Here is an 18,487-nt window from a genome sequence, read left to right as displayed (position 1 = left end):
ACTCGCTGGAGTCTGAGATTTCCCAGTTCAGAATTTACAGTTGTTTTGAAAGCTGCAGAAATCATACTGGATTGACAGCATGGCCAATGTATTCAACCTTTTCTGGCCCATGGTGTTGCATGTGATTGTTTACACTTTTAAGCTGGGAAAAGAGACTCTTAAACTCAGACCACACACCCTCTCCACTGAATAGCAGGCTAATGAGTGCTTTGCAACATTTGCAGTTAGACACTGATTACCTCAAAACCCCTCATTGTTGAATTTGAGATTTCAAACTTGTTGTGTATAGTTTATGTCCAATGTCCGATGAGCACTGATACGTCTTATCTATAATTTCTCTTCATATGACAAGGATTGAAAAGGACTTGCCAGTAGATTGTCGACTTGATTCATGATGATGACTGCTTCTCTAGCTTGCTAGCTATGATTTTGAAAGTATGGTCAGTCCGATCAAAGCTACTGTAGATATTACGTGATTTGACGTCTTTTTATCTGTGGCCAATGACAGGAAACCACTCACCCAGAGGCGGCGCTCCTATACACCACATCAGTCACTGGCTTTATCAATAAGTGCATTGAGGACGTCGTCCCCACAATGACTGTACGTACATACCCCAACCAGAAGCCATGGATTACAGGCAACATTCGCACTGAGCTAAAGGGTAGAGCTGCCGCTTTCAAGGTGCGGGACTCTAAACCTGGAAGCTTAAAAGAAATCCCGCTATGCCCTGAGACGAACCATCAATTGGGCAAAGCGTCAATACAGAATCATACTACACTGGCTCCGACGGTCGTCGGATGTGGCAGGGCTTGCAAACTATTACAGACTACAAAGGGAAGCACAGCCGCGAGCTGTCCAATGACACAAGCCTACCAGATGAGCTAAATCACTTCTATGCTCGCTTCGAGGCAAGCAACACTGAGGCATGCATGAGAGCATCAGCTGTTCCGAACGACTGTGTGATCACACTCTCCGTAGCTGACATGAGTAAGACCTATAAACAGGTCAACATACACAAGGCTGCGGGGCCAGACGGATTACCAGAACGTGTGCCAAGAACACAAAGACAACTTGCCTAAATGACTACAGCCCCGTAGCACTTACGTCCGTAGCCATGAAGTGCTTTGAAAGGCTGGTAATGGCTCACATCAACACCATTATACCAGAAGCCCTAGACCCGCTCCAATTTGCATACCGCCCAAACAGATCCACAGATGATGCTACCTCTATTGCACTCCACACTGCCCTTTCCCACCTGGACAAAAGGAACACCTATGTCAGAATGCTATTCTTTGACTACAGTTCAGCGTTCAACACCATAGTACCCTCAAAGCTCATCACCAAGCTAAGGATCCTGGGACTAAACACCTCCCTCTGCAACTGGATCCTGAACTTCCTGACAGGCCGGCCCCAGGTGGTGAGGATAGATAGCAACACATCTGTCATGCTGATCCTCAACACTGGAGCTCCCCAGGGGTGCATGCTCAGTCCCCTCCTGTACTACCTGTTCACCCACAACTGCATGGCCAGGCACGACTCCAACACCATCATTACATTGGTAGGCCTGATCACCGAAAACGACGAGACAGCCTATAGGGAGGAGGTCAGAGACCTGGCCGGGTGGTGGCAGAATAACAACCTATCCCTCAACGTAACCAAGACTAAGGAGATGATTGTGGACTACAGGAAAAGGAGCACCGAGCACGTCCCCATTCTCATCGCCGGGGCTGTAGTGGAGCAGGTTGAGAGCTTCAAATTCCTTGGTGTCCACATCAACAACAAACTAGATCAAAGCCCTTCTTATATCAGCTGATATCTCAAAGTGCTGTACAGAAACCCAGCCTAAAACCACAAACAGCAAGCAATGCAGGTGTAGAAGCACGGTGGCTAGGAAAAACTCCCTAGAAATGCCAAAACCTAGGAAGAAACCTAGAGAGGAACCAGGCTATTCGGGGTGGCCAGTTCTCTTCTGGCTGTGCCGGGTTGAGCTTATAACAGAACATGGCCAAGATGTTCAAATGTTCATAAATGACCAGCATGGTCAAATAATAATAATCACAGTAGTTGTCGAGGGTGCAGCAAGACAGCACCTCAGGAGTAAATGTCAGTTGGCTTTTCATAGCCGATCATTAAGAGTATCTCTACCGCTCCTGCTGTCTCTAGGGAGTTGAACCAGCAGGTCTGGGACAGGTAGCACGTCCGGTGAACAGGTCAGGGTTCCATAGCTGCAGGCAGAACAGTTGAAACTGGATCAGCAGCACGGCCAGGTGGACTGGGGACAGCAAGGAGTCATCATGCCAGGTAGTCCTGAGGCATGGTCCTAGGGCTCAGGTCCTCTGAGAGAGAGAAAGAAAGAGAGAATTAGAGAGAGCATACTTAAATTCACACAGGACACCGGATAAGACAGGAGAAGTACTCCAGATATAATTAAAAAGAAATCTTTTTTTGGCATGGGTCCTGAGATCCTCAAAAGGTTCTACAGCTGCAACATCGAGAGCATCCTAACCGGTTGCATCACTGCCTGGTATGGCAATTGCTCGGCCTCCGGCTGCAAGGCACTTCAGAGGGTAGTGCATAAGGCCCAGTACATCACTGGGGCAAATCTGCCTGCCATCCAGGACATCTACACCAGGCGGTGTCAGAGGAAGGCCCTTAAAATGGTCAAAGACCCCAGTCACCCCAGTCATAGACTGTTCTCTCTACTACCGCATGGCAAGCGGTACAGGAGTGCCAAGTCTAGGACAAAAAGGTTTCTCAACAGTTTTTACCCCCAAGCCATAAGACTCCTGAACAGGTAACCAAATGGTTACCTGGACTATTTGCATTGTGTGCCCCCCCCCCCAAACCCTCTTTTACGCTGCTCTCTGTTTATCTTATATGCATAGTCACTTTAACTATACATTCATGTACATACTACCTAAATTGGCCCGACCAACCAGTGCTAACCGGGCTATCTGCATTGTGTCCCACCACCCGCCAACCCCTCTTTTTACGCTTCTGCTACTATCTGTTCATCATATATGCATAGTCACTTTAATGATACCTACATGTCCATACTACCTCAATAAGCCTGACTAACAGGTGTCTGTATATAGCCTTGCTACTCTTTTTTCAAATGTCTTTTTACTGTTGTTTTATTTCTTTACTTACCTACACTTTTTTTCTTATTTTTCCCGCACCATTGGTTAGAGCCTGTAAGTAAGCATTTCACTGTAAGGTCTACAGCTGTTGTATTCAGCGCACGTGACAAATAAACTTTGATTTAATTTGACATTGAGCCTTCTTGGATGGGCAATTCTAATGTAACTCTATGGCAGCACCCAAGGGGGCTTGATCTTTCTAGCTCTCCCTGTAGATTTTGAGGCGACGTAGTGTCCCCATGAGTGAGGGAACACTTAGCAAATATACTACCGCATGGCAAGCGGTACAGGCGCAAATATAGAAGATTACCAAACCCTACGCTCTGTATTTTCCACTTGCTGCCCCACCACCACAGAAAGTACTGAGTTAGGCTGAACACCTGCATTTTGGAGCTGTCTTACTCAAAACAGCAAAAAGGAGACCATGTTTATATGCAGCTTTATTAGCTCAATGATAATTTGTTTCTCCATTGTTTACAAACTGGTATGTGACATATATTAATGCCTGGGGTGTATTCATTCTGCCGATTCTGTTTAAAACCTTTCTTAAACTGGAGCAAACGGAATGAAATGGGGATAAACAATTTATCCAATAGAAACTCTTGTTTGCAACTGTTGGACTAATGATTATACCCTAGATCAGCTAGATGCAAGCAAGATTGTGCAAGGCGGTATTGAATGTGTTAATGTCTGTCACCTTTTGATTACTCAAATTTCTCCTGAGCTGTGCACCTACGTTGTAAACTTTCATTCATAAGCTAGGTTGTATTAACCTCACGATGGGTATAGGGAAAATTTGTGTATCATGTAGTAGCCTAAACCTATCGATGTTACATTGAGCTGGGTGAATGGAATATGAATTACATCTAATTTGCTGTAATAGAAATAAGGCCACGCTCATGGAATTAATTATCGTCCTCCCTCATCTTAAACAGCAGCGACCCCAGTCTGAGGTCCTGAGCAGGTTTTCATCAAGGAACTGTCTGTACTTTGTTCCGTTCATCTTTCCCTCGATCCTGACTAGTTTCCCAGTCCCTGCCGCTGAAAAACTTCCCCACAGCATGATGCTGCCACCACACTTCACCGTAGTGATGGTGCCAGGTTTCCTCCAGATGTGACACTTGGCATTCAGGCCAAAGAGTTCAATCTTGGTTTCATCAGACCAGAGAATGTTGTTTAGGTGCTTTTTGGCAAACTCCAAGCTGGCTGTCATGTGCCTTTTATGGGGGAGTGGCGTCCATCTGACCATTCTACCATAAAGGCCTGATTGGTTGAATGCTGCAGAGATGGTTGTCTTTCTGGAAGGTTCTCCCATATCCACAGAGAAACTTTGGAACTCTGTTAGAGTGAGCATCTGGTTCTTGGTCACCTCCCTGACCAAGGTCCTTTCCCCCGATTGCTCAGTTTAGCCGTGCGGCCAGCTCTAAGAAGAGTCTTGGTGGTTCCAACCTTCTTCCATTTAAGAATGATGGAGGCCACTGTGTTCTTGGGGACCGTCAATGCTGCAGACATTTTTTGGTACTCTTCCCCAGATCTGTGCTTCGACACAATCCTGTCTCGGATCTCTACTGACAATTCCTTCAACCTGGAAGCTTGGTTTTTGTTCTGACATGCTCTGTCAACTAAAATGGATTACACAACATCTCCACAGCATAATGCTGCCACCACCATGTTAGTAGTCCATTTTAGAATAAGACTAACGTAACAAAATGTGGAAAATGTCAAGGGGTCTGAAAACTTTCCAAATGCACTGTATAGGTGTGTGCATGAGTGAGTACATGTGTGCTAAGGTGCAGAGTCAGTGCAGGTGGTCAGTACAGTTCAAATGTTTACCAGTCTGATGGCATGTAGATAGAAACGGTCTCTGAGCCTGTTGGTAGCTGTAAATGTGCAGTAAATGTGTAATGGGCTCACTCCAATCCCCACTCCAAAAATGATTGTTCCCTGGAGCCCTATGATGAGGGGTTCCCTTGGAACTGACATAAATTCTATGTTTCCTACAGTATATTGTCATCATCTCGATCTTTGTCTCATTAGATCTGGAGATCGTCAATAGGCCAATAGTCAGTCCCCTGATAAAACATCTTATATAGAGAAGACTTATATGCCTACATATGTTGCTACTGAAGCTGAATATGTATCAAGTAAAGCCAACATAGAAAACACAGAAGAAAATGAAAGCTAATACATACGCCTTTCTTGGTAGTACAATTCTGACCTGTTTATTTGCCTGTTTGCTGTCAAACTTTGTGCTTTTCTACAGTAAACAATCATTTTCCATTTATTGATATTGGGCCATAATGTCAATAAACAAATGTACAATTGTGAAATGCATCTCCTTAATTACAAAGGAATTGAACACAGTTAATGCCTGGATACATTTGTATAGACATGTAATAGGCCTATTGCCTTAAAGCTCTGTCTGTAATGGCATTCATATGAAATGTAATTTAGCTTTTGTCCTTGCTAAACTTGCATAATATAAATAGTTCTTTTCCGACCAGGCCATTGATAAGTGCACATTTCATAGCGAATGTTCACTCATAGTACCCCGTACAGTAGGAGGCAGTAATACACATTATGGGTGTAAACTCCCAAAAAGCCTTAAAGAAGAAGAAGAATAAGAAGAAGGCGGCGCATAACTCAACAAAAACGTTCGCTGACAAATGGCGTCTCTCCAGTGCGTCGCGCGGAGCAGCTGATTTTTCCCTTGTAGTTGCTAGGCATTTTCAAGGTAGGCACATCACCTTGGGATATTTACAATGTTATGCAGATGTAAGCACGGTTTGTGTCTTGTGAATCACCGGTTTCGAGGCGGGTGAAAGGGGACGTTGCTTAGTTGTAAAGGAGTCCTCAGACATTATTTTCATGATTTCCTCATGCAGCTAACGTTACTGTAACGGTCATTCGATACTGCTTGTCAGCTGTGGTTTTTAATTCGCCTGCTTTCGTTATCCACGTAGTCTTATTTATATTGCATTGAATATCCTCTTCGTTTATTTCCAGGTGATACATGGTCGAATGTTTTAGCCTCTTCGTTTTGGACGGATACGTTTAAAGTCACTACCAAAAACAATAATCTGTAACCACGGGTGTAATCATTAGTCCAAACAGTTGCAAAACGGACTGAAACGAGAGTTTCTAGTTGACAAATTCAGGTTGGTCCCTCCCCGTTTCGTTCAGTTTGCTTCCCTTTAAGAAACGTTTTGCAACATAATAGGCGTAATGAATATACACCCATAACGATACTCTGTCTGTCACAATGCCTCTCGAGTAGCAGCAATCAGCCACCTACAGTTTATCCAGTTGATAACCTTCTGAAGTTCTGCTTTCATCGCTCCTGGGGTTATTTTATAACCAAGAACACGGCGCTGTCACAAAACGCCAGGTAATTTGGTTTATTTCCAAAATGTGCACCACCGAGTCGTTCACATGACAGTTCTGTCTGAGAACCTTAACACTAACTGCGTTTCCCATACAGTCGAGTCTACACTGTTGTTATAACGTTGTTGTATCTTGTTTTAAGCTGAGAAGGACAATTAGAACGGATTTGCTTTGTGAAATACAGGCTGATATTATCAGCTGCCCTCCAGTCAGGGTGTGCAAGATGTCACAATTTCAGATGAACTAAACCTCACCCATTACATTGTACAGGTAGGCTGCTGTGACACTTTTTGGTGCAGGAAAATAGTGTTGCAGCCTACTGTAGGCTTTTTGTTACAATATTAGGTCTACTGAAAATTACATGAGGCATTATAGGAGGGTGCCAACATGATTGGCTGTAGTTCTGGAATTACCTGTTGTCAGTAGCAAGCTGTTTTGCATTTTGTCGTTTTCATGTCTAGTTGATACTCCGAGTTCTCCAAATTGTTTTGCCAAGACTATATGTTCATCAACTCAGGTGTACAACAGTGTTGATTTAATGAACTTCTGCTATTTGTGTTGCTGACACTGCAACCACGTTATCATTATTCAAGAACAGTGGCTCTTCAGTGACCATGGGACTGATGCAGTGCTGATGTCAGATAGGCTGCTAGTGTTCATGTTGGATATATGATGCACAGCAAGGTGACACCCTAAAACATTGAGTTGATTATTCCCCTAGGCTACTGTTCTAGTGAGTCATCAACCAGAATAAGGGAAATGTAAGCGCAGTGTAGTGATACTATACATATGAATATCAATGATTCCAGGTAATGTGAATCCATGCCATTCATCAAGGAAAACATTCATCATGCAACAAAACAAAAGATGACACCATATAATACATGAGTACATCTCAATATTAATTTCAACCGGTTTGGACTGGTTGACTGCTCTCTCTGAGCTCTTAAATGTCATATGGTACCTTGCCATGGCATTTCCATTTGAAGCAGCCCCCCCCCCCCCCCCCCCAGGTAAAGTTTAGGCCTAGACATGAACAAAGAGCATGTCTGCACAGTCACTGTCAAAGCTGAGGACCCATGTAGTGATGCATACCAACCCATTCTCTGTTGTGTCACCACTTACTCATCTTGCCCATACTGTACAATTTGATTCTGTTTCGTTGAACTACATGTGAGCTGTAATAGCGTGCTGGGAAGATCTCACACTTGAAAGGTGAATAGAGCCTGGCAGGCAGTCAGACAGGCATGCAGTAGGGATGGAGTTTCAAGGGATGAGGCAGGCATTATTCCCATTAGGGAACAAAACAAAACATATCCTACTCTAGCTATACATGGCCAAAAGATTGTTCTGTGAAAATTGGTTGCGTTGAAATGAATTCACAGAGTAACAAGCCACTCTCAGGGGAAATGGACCTGGATTTGCATGAGGGGAAGAACATTTTTCAATGGATGTGATATGCTGGTAATGAGGCAGGCTGAGAACACAGTGTACCTGCCAGCCTCTTGGGAACACAATCAACATTACACTCCACAATCCCTCAGAACTGTGAGTCCTGCTCAAACATCCACCTGTACCATCAGAAAGCCCCAGTGAATAATACTGACTGACTGCAGCCGTGAGTATTTATTTTAATTTAAACAGGCATTGAATGTACCTGGGTGTAGGAGTGTGTATCGTGGTGGCGTCAAACACCACCATCCCCCTTTTCAGTAATAAATACTTTGGCATTTCGCAATGTGCCTCTAAGCATTTAGTTTTTTGGGGCGTGGCTTGGCATGTAACATGAACTGCTGTGGTTTTTAATACTGCTATTGAATGAAAAGTTGCTTGGATTTGAGAAAGGAACCTCTTAATTAGTGGTCGGCCGATTTAATCGGAATGGCCGATTTAATTAGGGCCGATTTCAAGTTTTCATAACAATTGGAAATCGGTATTTTTGGGCTCTGATTTAGCAGATTTTAAAAATTATTTTTTTAACCTTTTGTGACTCCCAAATCCGCATGCGGGAGCGTAATCATCGCCTGAAACTAATTAGCATAACGCAACGGACATAAATATCCCTAGAAAATTCCTGTTCATGAAAATCACAAATGCAATATATTGAGACATAGCTTAGCCTTTTGTTAATCACCCTGTCATCTGAGATTTTCAAAATATGCTTTACAGCCAAAGCTAGACAAGCATTTGTGTAAGTTTATCGATAGCCTAGCATAGCATTATGCCTTGCTAGCAGCAGGCAACCTCACGGAAATCAGAAAAGCAATCAAATTAAATCGTTTACCTTTGATGAACTTCGGATGTTTTCACTCACGACACTCCCAGGTAGATAGCCAAAGTTAATTTTTTCCCAAAATATTATTTTTGTGGGCGAAATAGCTCCGTTTGTTCTTCACGTTTGGCTGAGAAATCGCCCGGAAATTGCGGTCTCCACAACGCCCAGAAATATTCCAAATTAGCTCCATAATATCGACAGAAACATGGCAAACGTTGTTTATAATCAATTCTCAAGGTGTTTTTCTAATATCTAATCGATAATATATCCGTCGGGACAATTCGTTTTTCAGTAGGACCGATTGGAGTAATGGCTACCTCTGTATTTTACGCAAGAATCTCTCTCGGAGCCACCATGTGACCACTTACGTAATGTGGCCGCCTACTGCTATTCTTCAACAGAAATGCGTAAAACTACGTCACAATGCTGTAGACACCTTGGGGAATACGTAGAGAGCGTAAGATTGTTGATGGTGCATTCACAGCTGAATAGGGACTCATTGGAACGCAGTGCTTTCAAAACCTGTGGCACTCCCGGATTGGATTTTTCTCAGGCTTTCGCCTGCAACATCAGTTCTGTTAGAGTCACAGACAATATCTTTACAGTTTTGGAAACGTTAGTGTTTTCTATCCAAAGCTGTCAATTATATGCATATTCTAGCATCTTGTCCTGACAAAATATCTCGTTTAAACGGGATTTCTTTTTTCCAAAAATGAAAATACTGCCCCCTAGTACCAACAGGTTTTAATATAAATATTTATTTTTATTTGTTAAATATATATTTTTAATACCTTTTTATTTAACTAGGCAAGTCAGTTAAGAACACATTCTTATTTTCAATGACGGCCTAGGAACAGTGGGTTAACTGCCTTGTTCAGGGGCATAACGACAGAGTTTCACCTTGTCAGCTCGGGGGATCCAATCTTGCAACCTTACAGTTAACTAGTCCAACGCTCTAACCACCTGCCTCTCATTGCACTCCACAAGGAGCCTGCCTGTTACACGAATGCATTAGAAGCCAAGGTAAGTTGCTAGCTAGCATTAAACTTATAAAAATCAATCAATCACTAGTTATAACTACACATGGTTGATGATATTACTTGTTTATCTAGCGTGTCCTGCGTTGCATATAATCGATGCAACGCTGGGGGATGACTTAACAAAAGTGCATTTGCGAAAAAAGCACAATCGTTGGACGACTGTACCTAACCATAAACACCAATGCCTTTCTTAAAATCAATACATAGAAGTATATATTTTTAAACCTGCATATTTAGCTAAAAGAACTCCAGGTTAGCAGGCAATATTAATCAGGTGAAATTGTGTCACTTCTCTTACGTTCATTGCACGCAGAGTCAGGGTATATGCAACAGTTTAGGCCGCCTGGCTCATTGTGAACTTATTTGCCAGAATTGTACATAATTATGACAACATTGAAGGTTGTGCAATGTAACAAGAATATTTAGACTTAAGGATGCCACCCGTTAGATAAAATACAGAACGGTTCCGTATTTCACTGAAATAATAAACGTTTTGTTTTCGAAGTGGTAGTTTCCAGATTCAACCATATTAATGACCAAATGCTAATATTTTTGTGTGTTATGTTATAATTAAGTCTATGATTTGATAGAGCAGTCTGACTGAGCGATGGTAGGCAGCAGCAGAATCGTATGTATTTATTTAAACAGCACTTTTGTGCGTTTTGCCAGCAGCTCTTCGCAAGCACAGCGCTGTTTATGACTTCAAGCCTAATGACTGGTGTAACCGATGTGAAATAGCTAGCTAGTTAGCGGGGTGCGCACTAATAGCGTTTCAAACGTCACTCGCTCTGAGACTTTGAGTAGTTATTCCCCTTGCACGGCTTTTATGGAGCGATGGGTAACGCTGCTTCGAGTGTGGCTGTTGTCGATGTGTTCCTGGTTCGAGCCCAGGTAGGGGCGAGGAGAGGGACGGAAGCTATACTGTTACACTGGCAATACTATAGTACCTATAAGAACATCCAATAGTTAGAGGTATATGAAATACAAACGGTATAGAGAGAAATAGTCCTATAAATACGATATTAACTACAACCTAAAACCTCTTACCTTGGAATATTGAAGTCTCATTTTAAAAGAAACCACCAAATTTCATATGTTCTCATGTTCTGAACAAGGAACTCAAACGTTAGCTTTTTTTTTTATATGGCACATATTGCACTTTTACTTCAACACTTTTTTTTTGCATTATTTCAACCAAATTGAACATGTTTCATTATTTATTTGAGGCTAAATAGATTTTATTGTTGTATTATATTAAGTTAAAATACGTGTTCATTCAGTATTGTGGTAATTGTCATTATTACAAATAAATAAATACATTTAAAAAATCTGCCTATTTTTAAATCGGTATCGGCTTTTTTGATCCTCCAATAATCGGTCTCAGCGTTGAAAAATCATAATTGGTCGACCTCTACTCCTAATGGTATTTTATTGAATGAAGGGATTCTTGGCTGCTGTACATTTAGGCTACTCAATCATAATGTATTGATCATTGTCACTAAATAAACATTAGGGCCAACTTTGCCATCTCCTCTGGTAGGCTAGTTCTATAAAGATATGCCATGTTGATGTTATACATGACTGGGCAATTCCAGCATGTTGAAATTGTTGGTAAGCTTATGCCATGCACTGCCCTACCCTAAGTCGTTTTTAAGGTTGCCACATTCGATCACAATGTAATCGCACAAGTATGGAGGTGGGAGTAACTTAAAAACACTGCTCACGCCTTAACACCGTTAAGCCTTGCTCACTTTGGCAGTTTGATGTGACTCAAATATATATCTTTTTTTATCTGACTCGAATATGTTCTTTTTCCTACAGTCTAAACAGCCAAAAAGCACACAGAATCAGATATTGCAAGCAACATTTCACATTCGCAGATGGTTTGAAATCCGATACAAATGAGATTCCTGGCCATGTGACTTGTCTGAATGGTCAAATCTGATTTATTTGCCCTCAAGTAGTTTTAGACTGTTATTTGGCATATCCTGTTTCTTGTTACTCTGACAGTTTTGACAAGAACATGTGTAGCTAACTAGCTTTTTAATTACTTAAATTTTTTACAAATGAGTGAATGTGCTAGAAAGCCAAACAGATTGTTGTGGCTTGCCAAAAAGGAATTGTGATTTTGAACATTCAAAGCAACTGATAAATGTCCATGGCAGGCATTGTCTCCTTAGCTTGCTACATAACTTCTGAGTGATAGGAAGCATGAGCACCACCACCAATCAACCTACACCACTGTACACACACCTATCGTTACTATGACAACTATCGTAGCCAGATCAGCAAAATGACTGCTGTCTGAACGACTTGGTCACTTCTAACTTGCTGTTTGGACAGTCACTATTCCCAAACTGATTTGACCATTAAGGCCTGCAGTGTGAACAAGGCCTTAGAATGCGATGAATCTGTCTAGCGCCATTGAACTTGTTAAACATGACAAGTTACTCATGTAAGTAGCTCAGGCTGCTTGTGACTGCATGACCATGCCAGAAATGTAACACCCATTCAGTTTAAACAGAAGCACTTACCCCGTTAATGAATGCCTACTCATTACCTTTTAAATCCAGTTAGGCTAGCTTCTCAGGGATGCGTGTGTCACTCTCAAAGTCTGCGTTTTGCTGCATTGGAAATGTGGAGAAAATCTATTGTCACTCCTGGCTAGATGTTATAATAATTTGCCGTTATATGACTCTGTGGTGGGGTTAAAATTGTTCGTTCAAGTTGTATGAGGTTAGGTTACCTAATCGTTTTCAGTGTCATTCGCATTCAGCAGACTGCCGGGTCCAAGTGGTGGGGATCGTGGCGCGAGTCGGGAAACAAATTATTGAGTGTTTGAATGGTTCCTGAAATGTTTATTGCTCCGAGGGACGCTTTGCCTAATGGTCAGCATCCAGCCCAACAATCATAACAGTATTTCGAGGCATCCCTAATGGTATTGTACTGTAATTACTTTTTTCGACAGAGCTCGCTCCTCGCTCACAGAGCTCACTCCTCGCTCACAGAGCTCACTCCTCGCTCACTCCTCGCTCACAGAGCTCGCTCACTCCTCGCTCACAGAGCTCGCTCACAGAGCTCGCTCACAGAGCTCACTCCTCGCTCACAGAGCTCACTCCTCGCTCACTCCTCGCTCACAGAGCTCACTCCTCGCTCACTCCTCGCTCACTCCTCGCTCACTCCTCGCTCACTCCTCGCTCACTCCTCGCTCACTCCTCGCTCACTCCTCGCTCACTCCTCGCTCACTCCTCGCTCACTCCTCGCTCACTCCTTGCTCACAGAGCTCACTCCTTGCTCACAGAGCTCACTCCTTGCTCACTCCTTGCTCACAGAGCTCACTCCTTGCTCACAGAGCTCGCCCCTCGCTCGCCCCTCGCTCACAGAGCTCGCCCCTCGCTCACAGAGCTCGCCCCTCGCTCACAGAGCTCGCTCACAGAGCTTGCTCGGCATTTTGGAGTGCATGGCTCCCTCGGCTGTAGCTTGCTCGTCAGACAGGTTAGCCTTTGTGAAGTCAAGCAAGACTCATGCAATGAATGCAGTCAATGTACCATGATCCACAAAAGACTAGCATCTCTAGGTTTGTGTTTTAAATAGAGAACATAGTGTGCAGTTCCATGAACACCCTCCAGGCCTAACTCTATAGCACATCGATAGTATGTTTAATCCCTGATCAAATTGTGCTCTGCAAAGGTTAAACATTAATCTCTGTCAATAAGCCTCGGGCTGGCCTGACAAACATTGCAGCAGTATAGTATAAAGTAATAGTACCTCTTAAAATGGATACACGCTTTACACGTATGATCAGTAGAACTATAAACCCAGACCTTTAGAACATGATAGCCATATAGGCTTTGATTCTTGTGATTTGAGGCAAAAGGTCATAGGCCTGCAGCTCTGTAGGCTGGGTAATGATAAAGACCCATTAAGGGGTTCAGCGAACCTGTAGTGAGCAGCATACTGTACACTTATGTAATTTCACTGAAGAAAAGGGTGAAAATGCTTTAAGTGCATGCATTAGTCATTAACTGGTCTTAAAGCCCATACTCGCTTCCTATTAAGCCAGTCCCCATGGTGTTTTGTCTCTCCTTTTTGACATGCTAAGTCGCATACCTTACTCGTTTGAGTGTTCCTTACCGTAAGTGGATTCTTTACCGTAAGTGGGTTCTATCTAGTCTAGGGCCTCACTTTTCAGTGCATCAAACAAAACAGGACGTGAGTGTTTTCCTAGGTACACTACATGACCAAACGTTTGACGAGCAGGTGTCCACATACATCTCATTCCAAAATCATAGGCATTAATATGGAGTTGGTCTCCATACTCCTCAATTTCAACATACTCTCCTGCAACCTGCCTCACCCAATGTGGTATGGATCTGCTATTTTCTATACTTTAGAACCGGAACCCCCAACAGAAGCTAGCCAGCTAGTAATCAGTTAGCCACTGCTAGCGGTCATCAGCTAACCTTAGCCTATCAACTGCCAGTCTTCCCAGCGCGATTCAACCCAGAGCATATCCGACTGCTTTTTCTCTACCAAATCTCCACATCTCGGGATTCCTACCGCAAGCTCTGAACCTTTTCACCTGGGTCATCGCAGCTAGCTAGCTACTATCCGAGTGGCTAATACTGACTAACGTCTCTGTCCCGACGCAAGCACCAGTTAGCCTGGAACTAGCCTCATGCTAGGCCCATCTCCCGGCTAGCTGAATAGGTCCATCAGCCAATTTCTTGGGCTACAATACCTATTTTGCAAATTGGCCTGGACCCCTTTTACTGCCGACACGGAGCCCTGCCGATCCATCACGACTGGTCTGCCGACATAACCGTCCGAGGGGGCTACAACACTCTTCCGTCGTGACGTCCCCCTAAGGCCCTTCTGCTAGCCCCGGCCCGATAGCTGTCTGAATCGCCGTGTCTCCAGCTCGCCTAGTTACTCACTGGTCCCAATGATCACTCGGCTATGCATGCGTCTCCCTGATGTCAATATGCCTTGTCCATTGCAGTTTTGGTTAGTGATTGTCTTATTTCACTGTAGAGCTTTTGTTCCACCTCCCACACATGCGGTGACCTCACCTGGTTTAAATGTTGTCTCTAGAGACAAAACCTCTCATTGTCACTCAATGCCTAGGTTTACCTCCACTGTATTCCCATCCTACCATACCCTTGTCTGGACAGTATGCCTTGAATCTATTCTTCTGCACCCAGAAACGTGCTCCTTTTACTCTCTGTTCCGAACGCACTACACGGCCAGTTCTTAAAGCCTTTAGCCTAGCTGTACCCTTATCCTACTCTTCTGTTCTTCTGGTGATGTAGAGTATAATCCAGGCCCTGCAGCGCCTAGCTCCTCACATTCCCCAGGTGCTCATTTGTTGACTTCTGTAAATCAAAGTTTGTCACGTGCGCCAAATACAACAGGTGTAGACCTTACAGTGAAACGCTTACTTACAGGCTCTAACCAATAGTGCAAAAAAGGTATTAGGTGAACAATAGGTAAGTAAAGAAAAAAAAAACTGTAAAAAGACAGGCTATATACAGTAGCGAGGGTACATACAGACACTGGTTAGTCAGGCTGATTGAAGTAGTATGTACATGTAGATATGGTTAAAGTGACTGCATATATGATGAACAGAGAGGAGCAGTAGCATAAAAGAGGGGTTGGTGGGTGGCGGGACACAATGCAGATAGCCCGGTTAGCCAATGTGCGGGAGCACTGGTTGGTCGGCCCAATTGAGGTAGTATGTACATTAATGTATAGTTAAAATGACTATGCATATGATAAACGGAGAGTAGCATCAGCGTTAAAGAGGGGTTGGGTTGGGGGGGCACACAATGCAAATAGTCTGGGTAGCCATTTGATTACCTGTTCTGGAGTCTTATGGCTTGGGGGTAAAAACTGTTGAAGCCTTTTTGTCCTAGACTTGGCACTCCGGTAGTAAAGAGAACAGTCTGACTGGGGTGGCCTTCCTCTGACACCGCCTGGTGTAGAGTTCCTGGATGGCAGGCAGCTTAGACCCAGTGATGTACTGGGCCATACACACTACCCTCTGTAGTACCTTGCTGTCAGAGGCTGAGCAATTGCCGTACCAGGCAGTGATGCAACCAGTGCTCTCGATGTTGCAGCTGTAATACATTTTGAGGATCTCAGGACCCATGCCAAGTCTTAGTTTCCTGAGGAGGAATAGGCTTTGTCGTGCCGACTGTCTTGCTGTGTTTGGACCATGATAGTTTGATGTGGACATCAAGGAACTTGAAGCTCTCAACCTGCTCCACTATAGCCCCGTCAATGAGAATGGGTGGCGTGCGCTGTCCTCCTTTTCCTGTAGTCTACAATCATCTCCTTAGTCTTGGTTACGTTGAGGGATAGGTTGTTATTCTGGCACCACACGGCCAGTTCTCTGACCTCTTCCCTATAGGCTGTCTCGTTGTTTTCGGTGATCATGCCTTCCACTGTTGTCATCTGCAAACTTAATGATGGTGTTGGAGTCGTGCCTGGCCATGCAGTCGTGGGTGAACAGGGAGTACAGGAGGGGACTGAGCATGCACCCCTGGGGAGCTCCAGTGTTGAGGATCAGCGTGGCAGATGTGTTGCTACCTACCCACACCACCTGGGGCTGTCCGTCAGGGTGTCCAGGGTCCAGTTGCAGATGGAGGTGTTTAGTCCCAGGATCCTTAGCTTGGTGATGAGCTTTGAGGGTACTATGGTGTTGAACGCTAAGCTGTCGTCAATGAATAGCATTCTCACATAAGAGTTCCTTTTGTCCAAGTGGGAAATGGCAGTGTGGAGTGCAATAGAGATGGCATCATCTGTGGATCTGTTTGGGCGGTATGAAAATTGGAGTGTGTTTAGGGTTTCTGGAATAATGGTGTTGACCTGAGCCATTACCAACCTTTCAAAGCACATCATGGCTACGGACGTGAGTGCTACACGTCTGTAGTCATTTAGGCAGGTTGCCTTTGTGTTCTTAGGCACAGGGACTATGATGGTCTGCTTGAAACATGTTGGTAATACAGTTTCAATCAGGGACATGTAACCTTAAAAGCCTTGGTTTCATGCATGTTAACATTAGAATCCTCCTCCCTAAGTTTTTTTTATTCACTGCTTTAGCAAGATAGAACGGCCAAACGCGGTGGAGTAAGCCTGCAGAGTTATGTCATACTATCTAGGTCTGTGCCCAAACAATTCAAGCTTCTACTTCTAAGAATCCACCTTTCCAGAAAGAAGTCTTTCACTGTTGCCGCTTGTTATAAGACCACCTTCCACCCCCAGCTGTGCCCTGGACACCATATGTGAATTGATTGCCCCCCATCTATCTTCAGAGCTCATACTGTTAGGTGACCTAACTGGGACATGCTTAACACCCCGGCCATCCTACAATCTAAGGTAGATCCCCTCATTCTCACACAAATTATCAATGAACCTACCAAGTACAACCCCAAATCTGTAAACATGGGCACCCTCATAGATGTCATCCTGACCAACCTAACCTCTAAATACACCTCTGCTGTTTGATCTCAGCGATCACTGCTTCATTGCCAGCGTCCGTAATGGGTCTGCGGTCAGACCCACCTCATCACTGTCACACGCTCCCTAAAACACTTCAGTGAGCAGGCCTTTCTAATCGACCTGGTCCGGGTATCCTGGAAGGATATTGACATTCCGTCAGTAGAGGATGCCTGGTTGCTCTTTAAAAGTGCTTTCCTAGTCTTAAATAAGCATGCCCCGTTCAGAAAATGTAGAACCAGGAACAAATATAGCCCTTGGTTCACTACAGACCTGACTGCCCTTGACCAGCACAAAAACATCCTTTGGTGTACTGCATTAGCATCAACTAGCCCCCATGATATGCAACTTTTCAGGGATTTTAGGAACCAATATACACAGGCAGTTAGGAAAGCAAAGGCTAGCTTTTTCAAGCAGAAATTTGCATCCTGTAGCACAAACTCTCATTTCTCCTTCACACAAATCCAGATAGCTGATGTTGTGAAAGTTGCATAATCCGGACCCTGACAAATCAGCTGGGCTAGACAATCTGGACCCTCTATTTCTAAAATCATCCACAATTGTTGCAACCCCTATTACTAGCCTGTTCAACCTCTTTGGTATCGTGTGAGATCCCCAAAGATTGGAAAGCTGCCGCGGTCATCGCCCTCCTCAAAGGGGGAGACACTCTAGACTAGAGGTCGACCGATTAATCGGAATGGCCGATTTAATTAGGGCCGATTTCAGGTTTTCATAACAATCGGAAATCGGTATTTTTGGGCGCCCATTTGCTGATAATTTTTTTAAATATTTTTTATATATATTTATATATTTTTTATATACCTTTATTTAACTTGGCAAGTCAGTTAAGAACACATTCTTATTTTCAATGACCTAGGAACGGTGGGTTAACTGCCTCGTTCAGGGGCAGAACGACAGATTTTCACCTTGTCAGCTTGGGGGATCCAACCTTGCAACCTTACAGTTAACTTGTCCAACGCAATAACGACCGGCCTCTCTCTCGTTGCACTCCACAAAGAGACTGCCTGTTAGGCGAATGCAGTAAGCCAAGTTAAGTTGCTAGCTAGCATTAAACTTATCTGAAAAAACAATCAATCATAATCACTAGTTAACTACACATGGTTGATGATAGTACTACATATTATCT

At 43.7% G+C, this 18,487-nt stretch overlaps 1 protein-coding gene across 4 annotated transcripts in view; it reads left to right on the top strand.

The window, feature by feature from the left end:
* The first annotated feature begins 5,765 nt into the window (after nucleotides 1-5,765).
* Nucleotides 5,766-18,487, top strand: part of LOC109894648 (probable E3 ubiquitin-protein ligase RNF144A-A) — an 83,044-nt gene continuing 70,322 nt past the window's right edge. For all 4 annotated transcript variants that reach the window (XM_031829156.1, XM_031829154.1, XM_031829160.1 and 1 more), the window contains exon 1: nucleotides 5,766-5,875. The gene's annotated coding sequence lies outside the window, so the exon portion shown is untranslated. The remainder of the gene's footprint in view (nucleotides 5,876-18,487) is intronic.

Source organism: Oncorhynchus kisutch, linkage group LG7, assembly GCF_002021735.2.
Source record: "Oncorhynchus kisutch isolate 150728-3 linkage group LG7, Okis_V2, whole genome shotgun sequence".
Lineage (NCBI taxonomy): Eukaryota > Metazoa > Chordata > Actinopteri > Salmoniformes > Salmonidae > Oncorhynchus > Oncorhynchus kisutch.
Note: the sequence above shows the minus strand (reverse complement) of the source record. Positions and strands in the feature narration are given on the sequence as shown.